The sequence below is a fragment of the Hemitrygon akajei genome, chromosome 31 (assembly GCF_048418815.1).
Source record: "Hemitrygon akajei chromosome 31, sHemAka1.3, whole genome shotgun sequence".
NCBI classification, from domain to species: Eukaryota; Metazoa; Chordata; class Chondrichthyes; order Myliobatiformes; family Dasyatidae; genus Hemitrygon; species Hemitrygon akajei.
The window spans coordinates 39,681,633-39,703,463 of record NC_133154.1 but is presented as its reverse complement, the minus strand read 5'-3'; the positions used below and the strand labels follow the sequence as shown (position 1 = coordinate 39,703,463).

General features: G+C 43.4%; 1 protein-coding gene across 1 annotated transcript in view; it reads right to left on the bottom strand.

Annotated features, from left to right (window-relative positions):
• Window positions 1-13,491: 13,491 nt before the first annotated feature.
• Window positions 13,492-21,831, bottom strand: part of LOC140719259 (ras-related C3 botulinum toxin substrate 1-like) — a 111,511-nt gene continuing 103,171 nt past the window's right edge. The window contains exon 7 of the mRNA XM_073033752.1: window positions 13,492-17,582. The gene's annotated coding sequence lies outside the window, so the exon portion shown is untranslated. The remainder of the gene's footprint in view (window positions 17,583-21,831) is intronic.

Here is a 21,831-nt window from a genome sequence, read left to right as displayed (position 1 = left end):
GTGGTGGATTTGGACAGTTCCATTGGGGAGGAGCTTTCCTCACTAATGTCGAGGGAACCACAAGACAGCATCCATCATCATGGGCCCCTACTATCACAGCAATGCCCTCTTCTGATTGCTGCCAGGAGGTACAGAATCCTGAATTCTCACCTCTCAAGGCTGAACAAAGGCTCCTTTCCCACCACCATCAGGTTCTTGGACTGACCTGCGAAACCCTAATTGTAACTGGGTCTATATTCCCCTCAATTTACACCAATGTTGTTATATTCATGTACAGCAGGTGTATAAGAAAGTGAACACAGAGAGTCTACTGCTGTCCCTTCAGCATTGTAAAATAAAAATCTTAGAACTTACCTCCCACAGCCCCGCCAACACCAAAGTGGCTATACCCAAAAAGACAGTTGCAGTTGAAGAATTCATACATTCATTTCTTTACAGATCTGCACTTTAATCTCTAATGTTATTTTCCTTATTCTTTATTTCTTTTTATTCTTATTCTTAATTCTTTATTATTGTTGAAGGATCTATATTCTTATTGCATGTCACGTCATAAGCACCACACCACAGCAAATTCCTAATATTGTACCTGTAAATGTACATGGAAAATAAACGTAATCCTTGATCCTTAGTTTTTTGCTTATTGTGCCATGCAATTATGTACAATTTATGTTAATCTAAGTTAATACAGTTCATGGTTGTAATGTAAAATGCTGGTTCTACTGAAAGCTAATTTTCATGGTGCTTATAACTTGGGTATGCTTACACATGGCAATAAAGTGGAACTTATTTAAGGTGGAAATCGGAGTGGTGTAGTGGACGCAATGCATGAGAATATTGCCTTTTCCTGCAATGACATGGTATAACTTGGGCTAGCAAACCATACACTGTGTGAGATATGAAGAGATTTCACTCTGCTTTAGTCAGTACATTATCAAAACTAATTGGATTAATTCGCCTTGTGTCTGGAGAGTTACTGTATAGAAAAAACCAAAACATGCTGGACATTTCCATCAATGTCACTGTTAAGAAAATCATCAACACCTCTTCTAAGGATATTCAACATGTCCCTGTCGATCCTTTTGTCGACGGACTATAGAAAGCGTTCTGTCTCGACACATAAAGACTTGGTGTGGCAACTGCTCTACGCTTCACCACAAGAAACTGCGGAGAGTTGTGGACACGCCCAGCACTTCACAGGAAACCTCCTATGAAAACTGTCAATATTCACTGCCTTAGTAACGCAGCGAGCATAATCAAAGATCCACCCAGCCCGGACGTTCCTTTTTCCCTCATCGGGTATGCTACCAGGCTCAAGTACATCCCCTGTCCGTCCCACAGTTATCAGAATCTTGAATGGATCTTGATGGACTCAGGGCCTCTCAATCTACCTCACTATGAGCTTGCACTTTGTCATTTGCTAGACTTTTTCAGAAGATTGTACATTTAATTCTGCATTGTTATTGTTTTACCTAATTCAAGCTAATCTCATCCTCCACCATCGGAGAGGAGGTACAGGAGCCTGAAGACACACATTCAACACTTTAGGAACAGCTTCTTCCCCTCCTCCATCACATTTCCGAATGGACAATGAACGCATTGTACCTCACTACTGTTTACTGATGCACCATCAATAACTCTCTGAGACGTGAGGCGAGATATCGGCTTTTATTGACTGGAAGAAAGAACAAGCAGCAATTGACCACCATGCTACATCCTGGAGACTGAGGGCCGGGCTCAGGCCCAATCGCCTTTATACCGGGGTCTGTGGGAGGAGCCACGGTCAGTGGGAGGAGCCACGGTCAGTGGGAGGAGCCACAGGAGCATTCAGCGGGGGGGGGGGGGGGGGGGGCGTGTCCAGACAGGTATATGTAGTCCACCACAGTTTTTTGCACTATTTAATTAATATTTTTTTAGGAGACACCTAATAAAGTGGGCACTGAATGTACGTTTGTGGTCTTCTGCTCCTGTGGCCCATCCACTTCAAGGTTTGGTGTGTTGTCTGTTCAGTGATGCTCTTCTAGACACCACTGTTGTAATGCATGGCTTTTTGAGTTACTGTCACCTTCTTGTCAGCTTGAACCAGTCTGGTCATTCTCCTCTGACCTCTCTCATGAGTAAAGCATTTTGCCCACAGAATTGCCACTCTGTGCTTTTCGCACCATTCTCTGTAAACTCTAGAGATTGTTGTACACAAAAGTCCCAGGAGATCAGCAGCTTCTCAGATATTCAAACCACCCTGTCTGGCACCAACCATCATTCCACAGTCAAAGTCACTTTAATCACATTCCTTCCCCATTCTGATGTTTGATCTGAACAACAATTGAACCTTTTGACCATGTCTGCGTGCTTTATGCATTGTAATGACTGACTAGGTATTTGCACATGGGGATGAATAAAGTATCTATCTATCTATCAATAACAAGCCAGCAAAGTGGCCACTGGATGTGTATCTCTTGTAATGTACAGTATTTGATGTATTCCACTGTACTTCAGCCACAAAACAACAGATTTCATGACATGTCAATGGTAATAACCATATCACCATATAACAATTACAGCACGGAAACAGGCCATCTCGGCCCTTCTAGTCCATGCCGAACGCTTACTCTCACCTAGTCCCACTGGCCCGCACTCAGCCCATAACCCTCCATTCCTTTCCTGTCCATATACCTATCCAATTTTACTTTAAATGACAATACCGAACCAGCCTCTACCACTTCTACTGGAAGCTCGTTCCACACAGCTACCACTCTCTGAGTAAAGAAATTCCCCCTCGTGTTACCCTTAAACTTTTGCCCCCTAACTCTCAACTCATGTCCTCTTGTTTGAATCTCCCCTACTCTCAATGGAAAAAGCCTATCCACGTCAACTCTATCTATCCCCGACATAATTTTAAATACCTCTATCAAGTCCCCCCATCAACCTTCTATGCTCCAAAGAATAAAGACCTAACTTGTTCAGCCTTTCCCTGTAACTTAGGTGCTGAAACCCAGGTAACAGTCTAGTAAATCTTCTCTGTACTCTCTCTATTTTGTTGATAACTTTCCTATAATTCGGTGACCAGAACTGTACGCAATACTCCAAATTCGGCCTTACCAATGCCTTGTACAATTTTAACATTACATCCCAACTCCTATACTCAATGCTCTGATTTATAAAGGCCAGCATACCAAAAGCTTTCTTCACCACCCTATCCACATGAGATTCCATCTTCAGGGAACTATGCACCATTATTCCTAGATCACTCTGTTCTACTGCATTCTTCAATGCCCTACCATTTACCATGTATGTCCTATTTGGATTATTCCTACCAAAATGTAGCACCTCACACTTATCAGCATTAAACTTCATCTGTCATCTTTCAGCCCACTCTTCTAACTGGCCTAAATCTCTCTGCCAACTTTGAAAACCTACTTCATTATCCACAATGCCACCTACCTTAGTATCATCTGCATACTTACTAATCCAATTTAGCACCCTTCATCCAGATCATTAATATATATGACAAACAACATTGGACCCAGTACAGATCCCTGAGGCACACCACTAGTCACCGGCCTCCAACCTGACAAACAGTTATCCATCACTACTCTCTGACATCTCCCATCCAGCCACTGTTGAATCCATTTTACTACTTCAATATTAATACCTAATGATTGAACCTTCCTAACTAACCTTCCGTGTGGAACCTTGTCAAAGTCCTTACTGAAGTCCATATAGACAACATCCACTGCTTTACCCAGAAAGAATGAAATTCTTCAAATCAATGAATTCAAATAAATCAAGGACAGTGGAAGCAGCCTTTGTTCTTGCTGTGTGCTTGGGGGATGGAGGCTGCCCTTTTGTGAAGACAATCAATTCTCCATTTTGTGAGCTTGACATGCTGGACTTGATTAGTGTTTTAAAGAAGGTACAAAGACTCTTCAGGTAATCTGCTGGACTGGAGGTCGTTTCCAAATAAGGAGTTTGTGGTGAACTACATATACCTGTCTGGACACGCCCCCCTGCTGACCGCTCCTGTGGCTCCTCCCACTGACTGTGGCTCCTCCCACAGACCCCGGTATAAAGGCAATTGAGGCCTGAGCCCAGACCTCAGTCTCCAGGATGTAGTATGGTGGTCAATTACTGCTTGTTCTTTCTTCCAGTCAATAAAAGTCAATATCTCGCCTCACGTCTCAGAGAGTTATTGATGGTGCATCAGAGTTATTTGTGAGGTGTTCTTTGGTTGGCTATAACATGCAGGATTGTGAATGCCTGAGGCGATTCAAGCTCATTGCTGACTGAGAACAAAGAGCCATGAGTCAGCAACTGTCCCTTGATGGGAAGAGGATAATAGATGGATGCTGGCTTGGACCAGAGCCAATGACCAGGTGTTAAAGGCCAGACACATGACCTGCAGCCAATGACACAGGAATGCGACATTTGAATTGATAAGCAATGGATATAAAAGTGGATGCTTTGTGTGTGCCGGTGGCGGTGACTTCGAAGAATAACCATCGCAGATACAAGCAAGAAGAACCCTGAGTGAAGCACGTGGAGAGTGAGTCGGGACCACGAGGAACAAGGAACGCCTGGCCAGCGTAAATTCCTCTGCCCGGGTAATACCTTTGCTATTCTTTGACTATCCAGAAGAGTCAGGGATACTTAGCAGGTGTGCGCACAAGGTATTTAGTGTATGAATTAATGTATTTGTTAGTTTGAACAATAAAGGTAATTGTCAGTAAATACAGATCTCTCTGTGCCTCACTCAGAATCGTTAGAAGAGGTAGAAACGGTATCTCTCTCTCTCTTTTTCCAACACCTCGTCAACTTTCCTCGTAACCTCTTCAAAAAATTCAATAAGATTTGTCAAACGTGACCTTCCACGCATAATTCCATGTTGACTGTTCCTAATCAGACCCTGTCTATCCAGATAATTATATATACCATCTCTAAGAATACTTCCCATTGATTTACCCACCACTGACGTCAAACTGACAGGCCTATAATTGCTAGGTTTACACTTAGAACCCTTTTTAAACAATGGAACCACATGATCAATACACCAATCCTCCAGCACCATCCCCATTTCTAATGACATTTGAAATATTTCTGTCAGAACCCCTGCTATTTCTACACGAACTTCCCTCAAGGTCCTAGGGAATATCCTGTCAGGATTTGGAGATTTATCCACTTTTATATTCCTTAAAAGCACCAGTACTTCCTCCTCTTTACTTGTCATAGTTTCCATAACTTCCCTACTCGTTTCCCTTACCTTACACAATTCAATATCCTTCTCCTTAGTGAATACCGAAGAAAAGAAATTGTTCAAAATCTCCCCCATCTCTTTCGGCTCCACACATAACTGTCCACTCTGATTCTCTAAGGGACCAATTTTATCCCTCACTATCCTTTTGCTATTAAAATAACTGTAGAAACCCTTCGGATTTATTTTCACCTTACTTGCCAAATCAACCTTGTATCTTCTTATAGCTTATCTAATTTCTTTCTTAAGATTCTTCTTATATTCTTTATATTCCTCGAGCACCTCATTTACTCCATGCTGCCTATATTTATTGTAGATATCTCTCTTTTTCCTAACCAAGTTTCCAATATCCTTTGAAAACTATGGTTCTCTCAAACTTTTAACTTTTCCTTTCAACCTAACAGGAACATAAAGATTCTGTACCCTCAAAATTTCACCTTTAAATGACCTCCATTTCTCTATTACATCCTTCCCATAAAACAAATTGTCCCAATCCACTCCTTCTAAATCCTTTCACATCTCCTCAAAGTAAGCATTTCTCCAATCAAAAATCTCTACCCTGGGTCCAGTCCTATCCTTCTCCATAATTATATTGAAACTAATGTCATTGTGATCACTAGACCTGAAGTGCTCCCCAACACATACCTCCATCACCTGACCTATTTCATTCCCTAACAGAAAATCCAACACTGCCCCTTCTCTAGTTAGTTCCTCTATGTATTGCTGCAAAAAACTATCCTGCACACATTTTACAAACTCCAAACCATCCATCCCTTTTACAGTATGGGCTTCCCAATCTATGTGTGGAAAATTAAAATCTCCCACAATCACAACCCTGTGCTTACTACAAATATCTGCTATCTTCTGCAAATTTGCTCCTCCAATTCTCACTGCCCATTAGGTGGTCTATAATACACCCCTATACGTGTTTCTACACCTTTCCCATTCCTCAATTCCACCCAAATAATCTCCCTAGATGAGCCCTCTAATCTATCCTGCCAGAGCACCGCTGTAATATTTTTTCTGACAAGCAATGCAACACCTCCCCCTCTTGCCCCTCTGATTCTATCACACCTGAAGCAACGAAATCCAGGAATATTTAGTTGCCAATCACACCCCTCCTGCAACCATGTTTCACTAATAGCTACAACATCATATTTCCAGGTATCAATCCATGCTCTAAGCTCATCCACCTTTCTTACAATGCTCCTAGCATTAAAATAAATGCATTTAAGAAATTCTCCACTTCTTCCTCTCTGTTTATCTCTAACAGTACGAAGAACTTTACTGTCTTCTTTTTCTTCCTTCTCCCATACATCTGTTCCTACACTCTGGTTCCCCTCCCCTCCTCATATCTAGTTTAAATCCACTGGAGCCTCTCTAGCAAACCTACCTGCAAGAATATTTGTCCCCCTCCAGTTCAGATGTAAACCGTCCCACCGGAGCAGGTCCCACCTTCCCTGGAAAACTGCCCAATTATCTATAAATCTGAAGCCCTCCCTCCTGCACCATGTCTTCAGCCACGTGTTGATCTGCACTATCTTACTATTTCTAAACCCACCTGCATGTGGCACTGGTAGCAATCCTGAGATTGCTATCCTGGAGGTCCTGTTCTTTAACTTGGCACCTAGCTCCCTAAACTCACCTTTCAGGACCTCCTCACTCTTCCTACCCACGTCATTGGTCCCTACATGGACCACGACATCCGGCTGCTCACCCTCCCTCTTGAGAATACTGAGAACACGATCTGAGATATTACGGACCCTGGCACCAGGGAAGCAACAGACCATCCGGGATTCTTGATCTCTTCCACAGAACCTCCTATCTGTCCCCCTAACTATCAAATCCCCTATCACTACTGCTCTCCTCTTTTCCCTCCTTCCCTTCTGAGCTGAGGGTCCAGTCTCGGTGCCAGAGACACAACCATTTCAACTTGTCCCTGGTCGGTCGTCCCCACCAACAGTATCCAAAACAGTATACTTATTGTTGATGGGAATGGCCACAGGGGTGTTCTGCTCTTCCTGTCTATTCCCCTTCCCTCTCCTGATAGTCACCCAACTACCTGTCTCCTGACTCCTAGGGGTGACTATCTCCTTGAAACTCCTGACTATTTCTGCCTCTGCCTCCCGAATGATCCGAAGTTCATCCAGCTCCAGCTCCAGTTCCCTAACACAGTTTGTCAGGAGCTGCAGCTGGATGCACCTTTTGCAGGTGTAGTCATCAGGGACAGCTGTGCTCACCCTGACTTCCCACATACTGCAAACGGAGCACTCAACTGCCCTAACTGCTGTCTCCATTACCTACTCCTAAGCTAATTAGATTAATTAAAGGAGCTTCCCCGGCCTTACCTCACCTGGAGTGAAGCTCGTACTCAGCCTCTGCTCGCTTTTTAAATTCTCCCACTGATCTCAGAGGCCGACTTTCACGCGCCTGCGCAATCTAGCTTCTTTGCCACGATCAGTTAAAAAAAACAGATCCTCTCCGAGCTTCTTTTACCTCTTCCCTCTCCACCGCTTGCTGCAATTTAAATGACCGTTGAAAACTTCCTCTCCTTTTTAAACCTTTGGCGCGCTACGTCACGCGCCTGCGCAGTCTAGCCTCTTTGCCGTGATCAGTTTTAATAAAAGCTTCTCTCCGAGCTTCTTTTACCTCTTCCCTCTCCACCTCTTGCTGCGATTTAAATGATCTGATAACTTAATACATTGTCTATTGGACTCTGCTGTTCCTTTTTTATTCATAGCTGTGTGAAGGGACAGGGCTCACTGCATGGCAACTCTCCATATTGTACTGCCTGGGCTTCCTTATCATGTAGACAGCTGGGACGCACATCCCTGATTAATCCTGGCCAACAGAGGGCCTCAGGAGTATGAACAGCATGCAAGACAAGATTTCATCGTACCTTGGTACATGTGACAATAATAAACCAACACCAGGCAGCATCTGAGGAGGGAGAACTGGAGTTAATGTTTCAGTTTGAAGGCCCTTAGGCACCTGATACTTTGAGCTGAAACTTTTAACCGTTTCCCTTTCTACTGATGTCATCTGACCTGCCCAGTTTTTATTTCTGATTACCTGCTTCTGTCATTTTTTTCTGATTGCTGGGAAGTTAGATGTTTGTTTTAATTTTACACATTGACACACAAGATCCACAGAGACAGCAGGTGCTGGTGTCGTAGCAAGGGAAGCATTAAAGCCTGTGGTGGTCTAATGCTCAGCTGGATGTAATGTGAGATAATTACTTGAACCATCTGGATATTAAGTGCATTTGCAGTGAAGTCGACACCGTGAGTAAATCCTGCAACGTCAATGAACGAGTAGAATGGGGTGGCCATTTCTCAAATAGCGAAGGGAAAAGTACTTGTACTAAATAGGACCATTTAATAAAGGAGCATTTCCTATCTCTGAGCCTGTACTTCGTAAGACTATAAGGCATAGGAGGAGAATTGAATCCGTCCACTATTCAGTCCTGGCTGATTTATTAACCCTCTCAAACACACTTTCCTGCCTTCTTCCCATTGATATGACTTGTAACTCCAAACCATAAGAAACGATTGAAAACAAACACGGAGCCGGTAATGTGAGTCTAGCATCATTTTTATTTAAGCAAGGGATGCAGTTATCACGTGGTAGTGTAATGATGTATGTAATTCACATATCTTACATGTAACCCACAATGAATTATTTAAACAAACATTAATCAAACAATATATTTACAATATTACTCCAATACTATTGAAATATTAAATACACAACACTCCTCCATGCTCAGCTATAAACTCCAACTCAGGTATATACACAGTACACTACATAATTTACAGCACAGTAAAATTAAAATCATCCTATTCAGTCCTAAAGATTTAACTACCGTGGAAACTTACTTTTGTGTGATAATGACTTTCTTGATGGGTGGTGGGGGGGTCACTCTGCTTAGCCGGAGAGATTGTGGCTGTGAACGAGTCTCAGGGTCTGTGGTGGTTGAAGGAGTTGACTCTGGGACTGCTGGAAATGGTTCTGACAGCTCTGGGCACCTTTCTTCTCTATCAATTGCCTCTGTTCTGTTCAACTAATCAATGTGTTACTTCCAGATGACATTGGGCATAATCTTCACTGGGTAGGAGAGTGGTCCAGTTCTGTCCCTAATCTTTCCAAGTACCCAGATTTGATCACCTCGCCAGGACTGAAACATCCTCCCTCCTTGTTTGAGGATGCCTCAATTTGTCTCAGCTGTTTGTCCTGAGACTGGCTTTGAGGAGATCCAAGCACGAACACAAGGGATGGCCCAGGATCAGCATGGCGGGTGAGCTGTTGTTTGTGGAGTGGGCTGCATTGTGATATGCAAGGTGGGAACTGGCGAGTTTCTGACTCATTGTCAGTGTCAGTGAGCAGTGTTCTGCTGACAGTGCATTCTTTAGACTCTGGACAAATCTTTCTGCCAAGCCTGTTGTAGCTGGGTGGCACGGTGCAGATGTAATTTGTCTTCTTCCATTCATTTTCAGGACTGTGGTCTTGGCACTGACCACGTGTTCTGGAACACCTGTCCTGGTGAAAAGGGAACATTTATGGCCACTTTGTACTTGCATCCTCTACTACCAAGAAATTTGTGTCCATGAATAATCCGGCCAAATGCACATGAATCCTTTGTCAGGGCAATACAGACCATTCCTGGGGATTGAGAGGCACTGCTGGATGTGTTGACTTCCTGCACAGTGCATGGCAATCTACTTGATCTGCTGATCTCTCCCAGATCACCAGACAAAGCTTAGAGCCAATGCTATCATTTTCACCATGCCTGAATGACCAGCATGTAGCTCCTCCAACTCTTTAGGTCTCCGCTTGGATAGTACAACTTTAGTCAAGGGCAAGTTCATCTTGGTGTTGGTAATAATGGGGGAACTGGGGTTTCTGCTACATATTCCAGCCATTTTGGGTTGCCATGTGTAGAGCCAGTGTTGGTTCTTTTCTGCTTTCCCTTTGGATCATCTCTGCTGTTATAGGGAGACATTTGATTTACGTTAGAGAGAATAGTCTAGAGAACTGTCCTCTTCTGTAAATTTTTCAGTTATTTCCTTTTGCAAAGGTAAACAGGATAATCCACCCACATTTCCATGATTAGTCATCCTTTTAAATTCGATCTGCAAATTTCAGCTTTAAACTTGCATTGGTCTAGTGTATGTGAACCCTTGCCACGATGGTAACACAAATTGTCCAGCCAGATCAGTTTCTGTTCAGATGCTGCAATTTTGTTCACATTCACTTTCTTTCCTGACTCAATGGTCAATGGTGATTCTGCCTGCTATTTCCATTGATAGAGCAATTTCAACTGCTCTTTTAAATATAAATTGTGCTTCAGTTAGGACCCATTTTTGGATGCTTTCTTTCAAGATTCCACAAAGGAAACAATCTCTCATTGCTTCACTAAGCTATTATCAAACTGACAATGCTCAGTCAATCTCTTCAATTCAGCCACACATGCAGAAATGGCCTCCTCTACCTTTTGGTGCCGCTGATGAAACCTAAAGCATTCAGTTTTAAAGGTTCCCACATTACTTTCATGATATCAGCAAAGCTCATTTCAGCTGGTTTGGTTGAAGCAGTGAAGCTTCAAAGCAAACTGTATGCCTTTAAATCCAATGCCCTCAGCAAAATTGGCACTTGCCTCTCATTAGCTATTTGATTTGTTCAAAATACTACTCTATTTGCTCAGTATATACATTCCAATTATCTGTTGTATAATCAAATGCATCTATCTTTCTGATACAGGCAGCTATCTTCTGCTCTTTTTATTTATGATTGTTATCACCTGGTGTTCACTGTTTATGAACCCATGAATTCTTCCATTTTCTGCCTTTGTTTTTATCTCAATTGTCTTTCCTTTTGTGAAGAAAACATGCTGCTCTGAAGAAAAAACATGCCCTGTTTTTCTTAACTCAACTGTCTCGCCGTGCTTCAAAGGTAGGGCTCATTTAAAACTTCCTTGCTGTCACTATTATGATTCGTAACTCTGAAGCATAAAATCTAATTTGAAAGCAAACATGGAGCCGGGAATGAGAGTCTAATTTTGTTTTTACTTTAAGCGAGGCACACACTTACCATGTGGTAGCGTCATGACATGTACAACTGATGGATTTTTACATGTAACCCATAATGAATTATTTAAATGAACAATATGCTAAATCAAACAATACATTCCTCAAATACTACTGAAGTATTAAATGCACAACAGCCACGATCTTTGGCGCTCTTACTAATCAAGAACTTATCAACCTCCAGTTTAGATATACCCAATAACTTGGCCTCCACAGCTGTCAGTGGCAATGAATTTTCTCTAGCTAAAGAAATTCCTCCTCATCGCTGTTCTAAAGAGATGTCCTATTATTCTGAGACTGTGCTCTTTGTTCCTAGACTCCCCCATTAAAGGAAACATCTTCTTCATGTCCACTCTATCCAGTCCTTCCAATATTTGATGGGTTTCAATGAGATCCCTCCTCATTCTTCTAAACTCCAGTGAGTTCAGGCCCAGAACCAAAGGCCTTTATCAAGACAATTTTTACGATTGCAAGACCCTGATGGACATTAAGAAAAAGTATTGCAGTTGCTCATTGGTGGAGAAACTGAAAGAGCTGGACTTAGTGTGGATGAAGCTGCTGCCTGTGTCAGAGAGGTGTTGGAGTGCAGTCTAACGGTGAGTGATTGTCTTCATCGTTTCTTATGATACAAGACCCTGTTGGACATTGTGAATGTGGAATGGTGTAAATCCGGTTCACTGAAGGCAGGAGTGCTGCGTGGCATCGATCATAGAGAGGACTAGATCTCAAACTGCAGTGTCACCGGTTTGCAGCAACCCAGGATAGAGGCATCAGACTCTGCTCTCTACTGGAGGTGGTGAGTCACAGCATCCATGCTGGAGTCAGTGCTGCCCCCGGTGGTCATTCAGCAGAAGACAAGCTGAATTGTGTTCAACTGCAGACTGCTGCAACATTCATGTTCTCAGGGTCTTGGACTGTATGTTTTGGCGTGACTGTATTTTACAGCTATCTTATACTGTATGTGCTATATTCGGTTTATGCTGTGTGTGACTGTTGGTACTGTGCTCTGCACCATGACCCCGGAGTAACGCTATTTGTTTGGCATATTCATAGTTCAGTGACAATTAAACTGGAGTGGGGAATCTGATCGAAATTGACTGGATACTGAAAGGTCATGTAGAGGATTTTTCCATTATTCAGAGAGTCCAGCATCTTTTCCAACATGAGGGGCCCAAAACGGTTCACAATACTCAAGGTGACACCTCACCAGCGCCTTATAAAGCCTCAGCAACACATCCTTTCTCTTATATTGTAGAGCTCCTGAAATGAATGCCAACATGGTATTTGCCTTCCTTACCACTGACTCAACCTTCAGGGTGTTCTGCACAAGGACCCCCAAGTCTCTCCACATCTCTGATTCCTGAATTTTTTCCCCATTTAGAAAATAGTCAGAATATTTATTTCTACGACCAAAGTGCATGACCATGTACTTCGCCACTCTCTTGCCCATTCTCCTAATCTGTCCAAGTCCTTCTGAATCCTACCTGTTTCTTCAACACAAAGGGTTGAGAGGGATAATAAATCAGCCAAGTTGGAATGGTGGAGTAGACTTGGCTGTATACTGCTCCTATGTCTTATGATGTGAAAGGGGTGGGACGTGAGAAAGAGACTGGCGAGAGGCAAAACACTAGAAAACAAAACAGTTGATATTTCAGGCCAAGCCCCTTCTTCAGTATTGAAAAGGAAGAGGGCAGAAGTCAGAATAAGAAGTTGAGGGGCGAGGAGTACAATCTGGCCTCTGGAGGGACCATCTGAGGGTGCAGGTGGGAAGGCTGGGGGCGAATATTGTGAAAAGCTCAGCTATGATATGTGTTAAAGGTAAAGGGCTGAAGAAGAAGGGACTTAATAGGAAAGGAGAGTAAGCTAAAGAAGGGAAGGAGAACCAGAGGGTGGTGATGGGCAGGTGAGGAAAAGAGAAGTTGTAAGAGGAGAGCAGGAATGGGAAAAGAAAGAAGGGGGAGGAGAAGCCACCTTGTACTTCTCCCCATTTTCTTTCCAGTCCCGAAGAAGAGTCACAGTCCAAATGTCAACTGTTTATTCCTCTCCATAGATGCTGACTGACCTGCTGAGCTCCCCCGGAACAGTGTGTGTTTGCATTGCTCTGGATTTCCAGCATCTGCTGAATCCCTTGTGTTTTAAAACAGAAACAAGGCAGGCCAGTTTTAGAATGCTCATTTTATTAGAAAAGATGTATCGAAGTTCATACATGGCTCATCACCAGCAGCAATAGCTTGTTCATTCAAATTTCTTATTCTTTGTAATAAAAATGGAACACATACAATGAACTAGCAGGGTAGCAACTAGATCAGAAAGGAAGAAATTGTAACTAATACTAAGTAGATGACCTTAGGCTACAGTCAATCCTGTCACCATGGCTGATACACCAGGGTGGGTGGGGAGAGAGCATTTTTAACCAGGACATTTAACAGAATGCAGGGAATGTTTGGAAAGGAATTCTTTTCAGGGACAACATTGTTGAATTTTACCATCCCTCCAAAGTCCAAGGAAATGGCTCCCAGAATTTTCAGCGATTGAGGTCCAATTCCTGCCACTGCCTGCGAGAAGTTTGCCTGTCCTCCACGTGATCAGATTTCCTCCCACATTCCAAAAGTTTACAGATTAGGATTAGCGAGTTGTGGGCAAGCCACATTGGCATCTGAAGCCTCCAGCACAATCTTTGTTGACTTGATTTGACGCAAGCAACACACTTCACTATGTTTTGATGTATATGTGACAAATAAAGCTAATCTTAATCTCTCAGAAATGGAATGGAAAACGATTAACCGAAGTTAAGATGATGACATCATCTCTCCATTGTAAATAGGTCCTGCCCACCTGGTCGTTACAAGAGGATAAAGAAATTATAAAGGAGGTTAGGAGTCATGTATCACCTTCCAGTTCCACTGCGAAGGAGATTAATCTGAGGAAAGGTCATCTGCTGCTTCCTTCTCCCCAGATGCTGCCTGACCTGTAAACCTGTTCTAATTTCATCTGCAATTTCTGAAAATAATGAGCGCAAAGCTACTTCTGACACTACCCGTTTGTGAACCTCTCTTTAATCCCACCTCTCCACTTTTATACACATGACTTTAATGGAGGAATAATTTGTTATTTTCTGACACAATTTAACATAGCACAATAAATGGTACAGGGTGTTGTGCCAGCCTTTTAGCCTATTCTAAATTTGTTGTGGGGGAAGAATGGAGAGGGCTATTAACTAGTAAAACAGTGATGTGGATTGTGTTAATGTGGTTACAGGAAACCGCAGACAAAAATAGGGACATGGAATGCAGCAGCAACACCACCCACGTTTCAGGAACTTCACTAATTATGTTAGAGTACCCATTGTGGTAACAGAAAATTGGATTGGCTGTTAGATCGTTATTCTGTAATCAGGACCCAGTCTGTTCGTTAATTCAGTCCTCCTGTTGCCACCATTCTGTTATCAAATGTACTTTCACTGGTAATCTCCTCAACTGAGAGTGTAAAACCTATACCAAATTCATGCCCCCCTAGACCAGGTCTCCTGGTGCACACCATTTTTTAAACAAATTGCCTATGTTTTGAACACCAGTGTAATGTGATTTCTCAGTTTGGTCCAACAAAGATCAAGCTCACCCCTTTCTCCCCTAAAGCCCTTTATTTTCCTTTCATCCATTTGCCATTAGCTTGGAATAAAAAAAACTGTACATGTGAAAGCACTTTTTGGGGGAAGAAGAGGGGGGAAGGGGGAAGAAGAGGGTGAGGGGGGAGTGAGGGTGATGGAGGCAGAGGGTTTCTTACCCCCCAACACACACACACACACACACACATTTTAGGGAAGAATACTGAAAAATGGGAATAACATTAAACCTTTTCTAAATTAAATCCCTTAAAACAAGAATGAGGAGTGACTTCATGGAAGTGCTTCAAATTCTGAGGGGCACAGAAAAGGTGGACAGTAACAGTATTTTCTCCTGGATAGGGGAGTCCGAAACTAGGGGACACAGATTTACGGTGAGAGGGAAAAGATTTAAAAGAGACCCACGGGCACCATTTTTGGTGAGGTAGTTACAATTTTATCATTTAAGAGGCACTTGAAGGGGTGCAGCTTGGGTCGAACACAGGAAATCGTGACTATCTGCATGGGCCCGTCGGTTGGCATGGGTTCACTGAGCCTGTACCTGCAGTAGCACACACAAAATGCTGGGTGAACTCACTAGGCCTCACAGAATCTACGAAGAGGAATAAAGGGCCAACATTTTAGGCTGAGACACTTCACTAGGACTGGCAAGGAAGAGGAAGACACCAAAACAAGAAGATGGGGAGAGTACAAGCTAGGAGGTCATAGGTGGAACCAGGTGAGGGGGAAGATGGATGGATGGATGGGGGAAATGGAGATGAAGTGGGAAGCTGGGAGGTGATTGGTGGAAAAGGTTAATGGCTGAAGGAGAAATTGGAGAGTGGACTAGGGTAGAAAGGGAAGGAGGAGGGACACCAGTAGGAGGTAATGGGCAGCTGAGGAGAAGAGAAGGGTTTAGAGGGAAGTCAGAACAGAGAATGGAAAATGAGAGGAGGGTGAGGGAGTGAATTTATTGGAAGTTAGAGCAATTGATGCTCATGCTGTTAGGTTTTTCATGCTGTGACCAACATATTGGTACTGATATGGCAGGAATCTTTGTCCAACAATGCTACAGCAAGGGCCCTAGCTAACCCGAGATTCAGAAGAAACTGCAGAACCCTTTGCAAGAGGCCTCTGCCATAGGGGCCAGATTGTCAGATTCATTCCCACACTCCAATCTCTCCCTCGGCTCACTTGCAGAGTTTCCAGGGTTGTCTGGGGGTTTTTTTGTTAAGTATTAAACAACTTTTTGACCCAGAAACTAACTGTTACAAAGTAGCACAATATGATGCTGATGGTGGATCTGGAGACAGCATTGCCTCTTGTGGGAGACTATAAACTGGAGGGTAAATATTTGAGAGGTCTCTCATCAGAGGCAATTTCTTTTTTGAAAGGATTGAACACTCTTCCTTAGTGGGCAGTGGAAACAAACGTCTCTAGATAACTTTAAGGCAGAAATAGATAGATTTTCCATAAGCGAAGAGTTAAGTTACCGGGGGGGGGGGGGGGGGTCAAATGGAACATGGAACCAAGGTTACAGACAGACAGAACTGACTCAAGGGGCTGGGTGTCCTGTTTTTGCTCCTAATTAGCACGCTGGCTCTGAAAGTAAATAGCACAGAAAAGTACAGCACTTAAATAGGCCCTTCGGCCCATCTAGTCTCGCTGAACCATTTAAACTGCCTGCTCCTATCGACCTGCCCTCCATATCCCTACCATCCAAACTTCTCTTAAATGCTGAAATCGATCTCACTTGAGCACTTGTGCTGGCAGCTCATTTCACACGCTCACGACCCTCTGAGTGAAGAAGTTTTCCCTCATGTCACCTTACACCTCTCACTTTTCACCCTTAACCCATGACCTCTGGTTGTAGTCAAACCCAACCTCAGTGGAAAAAGCTTGCTTGCATTTACCCTACCTATATCCCTCATAATTTTGCAAACCTCCTCTCAATCTAGGGAATAAAGTCCTAACCTATTCAATCTTTCCTTCTAACTTGGGTCCTCCAGACCTGGCAACATCATTGTAAATTTTCTATGTACCCTTTCAATGTTGTTTACATCTTTTCTGTTGGTAGGTGACACACAATATTCCAAATTAGGCCCCACTTATCCCCCAATCCCCATCTTCCACAAATTGGCCGAGACCTTTGCTGGAGTCATTTTAGGGGTCCTCAATTTGGACAGTTGTTGGGGATATCTTTTCAGTATTAAAATGTACAGAAGCCTCCTTTTTGAACTGTCAAAACCCTCCCATGTCCTCCCAGATATCTTCATTTAATTGCTTCTGGTTTTACAGGGAGTGGTGAAAGAGGGCCCAGCAGGAAGAGGAAAATAAGTTAAATAATGTTCATGGTTCACATATTTTATAGGATGTTTTTCAACATTAAGCTGCTATATAATATGTTTCAACTGGGTGTGAATTCTGTTTAACTAACAGAACTGGCAACAAATGCGCAAGCAAAAATAAAAGATTTTTTTGGGATCAACATAGAATTTTATAAAACTAAATGAAAAGAAACCTTCTAAGAAACGTAATTAAACAACCCCAAATATGTTACAAAAGGCATTATTCATCTGCATAAGGCTTGATGGTGCGTCCTCTGGTAGAATTCCTTGGCTTGGTTATCGGCTATGTGGCATCCATACAACTGCAATAGTGAGAGAAATCAGACAGGAGTTATAGTGACAGTGTTGAGCACCAGCAACCCTGTGTAACCAAAACTCTCCCCTGCAAGACTTACAACTCACTGTCTGAAAATTTGATGCACAGAATAAAAGTACTCCCTTGTGGAATTTACGTGGAAAAAGTCAACTAATAAATATCAAATAAACTCTCATTTCTTGACCCTAGCCATGTTATGGAAAATCTAGGCATTTTATAGGAATGTAAACTCCCATCCCCATAACGAAGGGGTCACCTGATCCAAAAAAGGACAAGAAAATAGGCCCCTCCGGCCTCCTGTATTCAGTACAATCATGGCTGATAGGCCAAGACTCATCTCTTCCTCTATGCCACAGCATTTAATTTCCTGATCTCTCACAAATGGATCTCCCTCCACATTACATGCACTCAATGGCCACTTTATTAGGTACATCTGCACACCTGCTTTTAATGCAAATATCTAATCAGCCAATCATGTGGCAGTAACTCAATGTATAAGAGCATGCTGACACGGTCAAGAAGTTCAATTGTAGTTCAGACCAAACATCAGAATGGGAAGAAATGTGATCTAAGTGACTTTGACCATGAATTGATTGTTGGTGCCAGATGGGGTAGTTTGAGTATCTCAGAAACTGTTGATCTGGAATTTCTACACACAACCGTCACTGGGGTTTTTAGGAAATAGTGCGAAAAGCAAAAAAAACCATCCAGTGAGTGTCAATGAGAGAGGTGGGAGGGGAATGGTCAGACTGACAGGAGGGTGACAGTAACTCATTACAACAGTGGTGTGCAGAAGAGCATCTTTGAACACACAACAAATTGTACCTTGAACCGGATGAGCTACAGCAGAAAACCTCACCGGGTTCCTAAAAAAGTGACGACTGAGTGTTCTCTAATGTTTGTGACCATCCTCTTGAACGGATCTGTCACAAGCTGAAAGAAAAAGCCTTTACCTGTCAACCTAACTCACCTCACTTCCTCTGCTCCACTACATTCTCCAGTTCGATTCAGATCTACTTACGGTACTTCGCAACACTCTGAAATCCATCATTTGCTTTAACAACCAACACACCCAAGGATGTGCAGGGGAAGCCCTCAAGAGTCACCACAATTCTGGCGCCAACATACGATGTCACAATGCTCAGCAGAACGACACAGAACACAGCAAACAACAGTGTCCCTCCCTCCCATGGATCATCAGAAACACCAGAGATTCTTGGGCAACACACCCAAAAAGCTGGAGGAACTCAGCAGGTCAGGCAGCATCCATGGAAGTGAATACAAAGCTGATGTTTAGAGCCGAGACCGTTCTTCAGGACTGGAAAAGAAGGGGGAAGACACCAGAATAAAAAGGTGGGGGGGGAGAGGAAGATGGCTAGAAGGTGATAGATGAACACAAGTAAAGGGCTGGATGGGAAGGAATGTGTTTGGACAGGAGAGTGGACATGGGAGAAAGGGAAGGAGGAGGGACACCGGGGGAGTTGATAGGCGGATGAGAAGAGGTAAGAGGCCAGAGTGGGAATTGAAGAAGAGGGAAGCGGAAGAATGTTTTTTACTGGAAGGAGAAATCAATATTCATGCCATCAGGTTGGAGGCTACCCAGACGGAATAAAAGGTGTTGCTCCTCCATCCTGAAGGTGGCCTCACAAGAGGAGGCCATGAACCTACATGTTGGAACAGGAATGGGAATCAGAATTAAACTGTTTGGCCACCATGAAGACCTGTGGATATACTGTATACAGAGTCTCCTAACCTGAGGACAGGCTGCCTTTGGCCTCCAGATGACCTGTAGAGTCGCAAACACTAGAACATAGCACATTACAGCACAGTAGCGGCCCTTCGCCCCACCACATCGTACTGGCCTTGGTTTTCTCTTTAATAACTGGACACACGAATGCAAGGTATAATCTGTCTTCCATTGTATCTCAGTACATGTGAGATCAATAAACCTTATCTTCCCACTCAGTCACCACTCACAGAGCCACCGACCACACATTTATTCTCCTCACCAAAGGGCTGGATTTTTGAGAGTATACAGAAGCTAGAACAGCTCCTGCACATCAGATTCCTCTGGCCCTAACAAAAATCACAGAGTGGAGAGAGCTTTGCACTTGTGCCAGCAGTCAAAGGTGGATTTTATACCCTCAGTGCTGGCCTGCAGCAGATCTTCCCTCAACCTCCCCAAAATACTGGCTGAGGCACCTCCTTAGACCAGGATCTTTTAAGTTCAGTGGAGGCCTGTCCTGGGGTTGTAGGCCTGTCTGTGTATGTGACTGAGTGGGTGGAGGAGGGGCTCGTTTTCCTGTTGCTGATTGTGTTATTCTATGGAACATTGTGGGCATGCTATGTTGGCATTCGCAGGCTGTCCCCAGTGCATCCATGGGTGTGGTGGTTATTAATGCAAATGGCACATTCTCACTGTATGGTTATGTTTCGAGGGAAAGGAAGAGGTTGGCAGCAGTGATAGGGGACTCTATAGTTAGGGGGTCAGACAGGCGATTCTGTGGACGTAGGAAAGAAACACGGATGGTAGTTTGCCTCCCAGGTGCCAGGGTCTGGGACATTTCTGATCGTGACTACGATATCCTGAAGTAGGAAGGAGAACAGCCAGAGATTATAGTACATATTTATACCAACGACATAGGCAGGGAAAGGGAGAAGGTCCTGAAAGCAGACTACAGGGAATTAACAAGGAAGTTGAGAAGCAGAACCACAAAGGTAGTAATCTCAGGATTACGCCCTGTGCCACGTGACAGTGAGTGAGGTGGAGGATAAATGCGTGGCTGAGGGATTGGAGCAGGGGGCAGGGATTCAGATTTCTGGATCACTGGGACCTCTTTTGGGGCAGGTGTGACCTGTAAAAAAAGGATGGATTGTACTTGAATCTGAGGGGGACCAATATTCTGGCGGGGAGGTATGCTAAGGCTATTGGGGGGAGTTTAAACTAGAATTGCTGGGGAGTGGGAACCGAACTGAAGAGATGGAGGAACAGGCTGTTGGCTCACAAATAGAGAAAGCTTGTAGACAGTGTGAGAGGGAGGATAGGCAGGTGATAGAGAAGGGATGTGCTCAGACCGATGGTTTGAGATGTGTCTATTTTAATGCAAGGAGTATTATGAACAAAGCAAATGAGCTTAGGGCATGGATCAGAACTTGGAGCTATGTTGTTGTGGCCATTACAGATACTTGGATGGCTCAAGGGCAGGAATGGTTACTCCGAGTGCCAGTCTTTAGATGTTTCAGAAAGGACAGGGAGGGAGGCAAAAGAGGTGGGGTGTGGCACTGTTGATCAGAGATAGTAGCAGTAAAGGAGGAAGATATGGAGGAACTGTCTACTGAGTTTCTGTGGGTGGAAGTTAGGAACAGGAAGGGGTCAATAACTTTACTGGGTGTTTTTTTATAGACCATCCAATAGTAACAGGGACATAGAGGATCAGATAGGGAGACAGATTCAGGGTTATTATAACCCTGTAATAATAACAGGGTTGTTGTAGTGGGAGATTTTAATTTCCCAAATATTGATTGGCATGTCCCTAGAGCAAGGGGTTTAGCTGGGGTGGAGTTTGTTAGGTGTGTTCAAAAAGGTTTCCTGACACAATACGTAGATAAGCCTACAAGAGGAGAGTCTGTACTTGATCTGGAATTGGGAAATGAACCTGGTCAGGTGTCAGATCTCTCAGTGGGAGAGCATTTTGGAGATAGTGATCACAATTCTATCTCCTTTACCATAACATTAGAGAGGGATAGGAACAGACAAGTTAGGAAAGCGGTTAATTGGAAGGGAAAATTTAAGGGGAAATATGAGGCTATCAGGCAGGAAATTGGAAGCTTAAATTGGAAACTTTCTTAGGGAAATGTACAGCAGGAATGTGGCAAATATTCAGGGGTTATTTATGTGCGGTTCTGAATAGGTACATTCCAATGAGACAAGGAAAGGATGGCTGTGTACAGGAACCGTGGTGTACAAAGGCTGTTGTAAATCTAGTCAAGAAGAAAAGAAGAGCTAATGAAAGGTTCAAAAAACTAGGGAATGATAGAGATCTAGAAGATTATAAGACTAGCAGGAAGGAGCTTAAGAATGAAATTAGGAGAGCCAGAAGGGGCCATGAGAAGACCTTGGGGGACAGGATTAAAGAAAACCTCCAGGCATTCTACAAGTACATGAAGAGCAAGAGGATAAAACATGAGATAATAGGACCAATCAAGTGTGACAGTGAACAAGTGTGTATAGAACT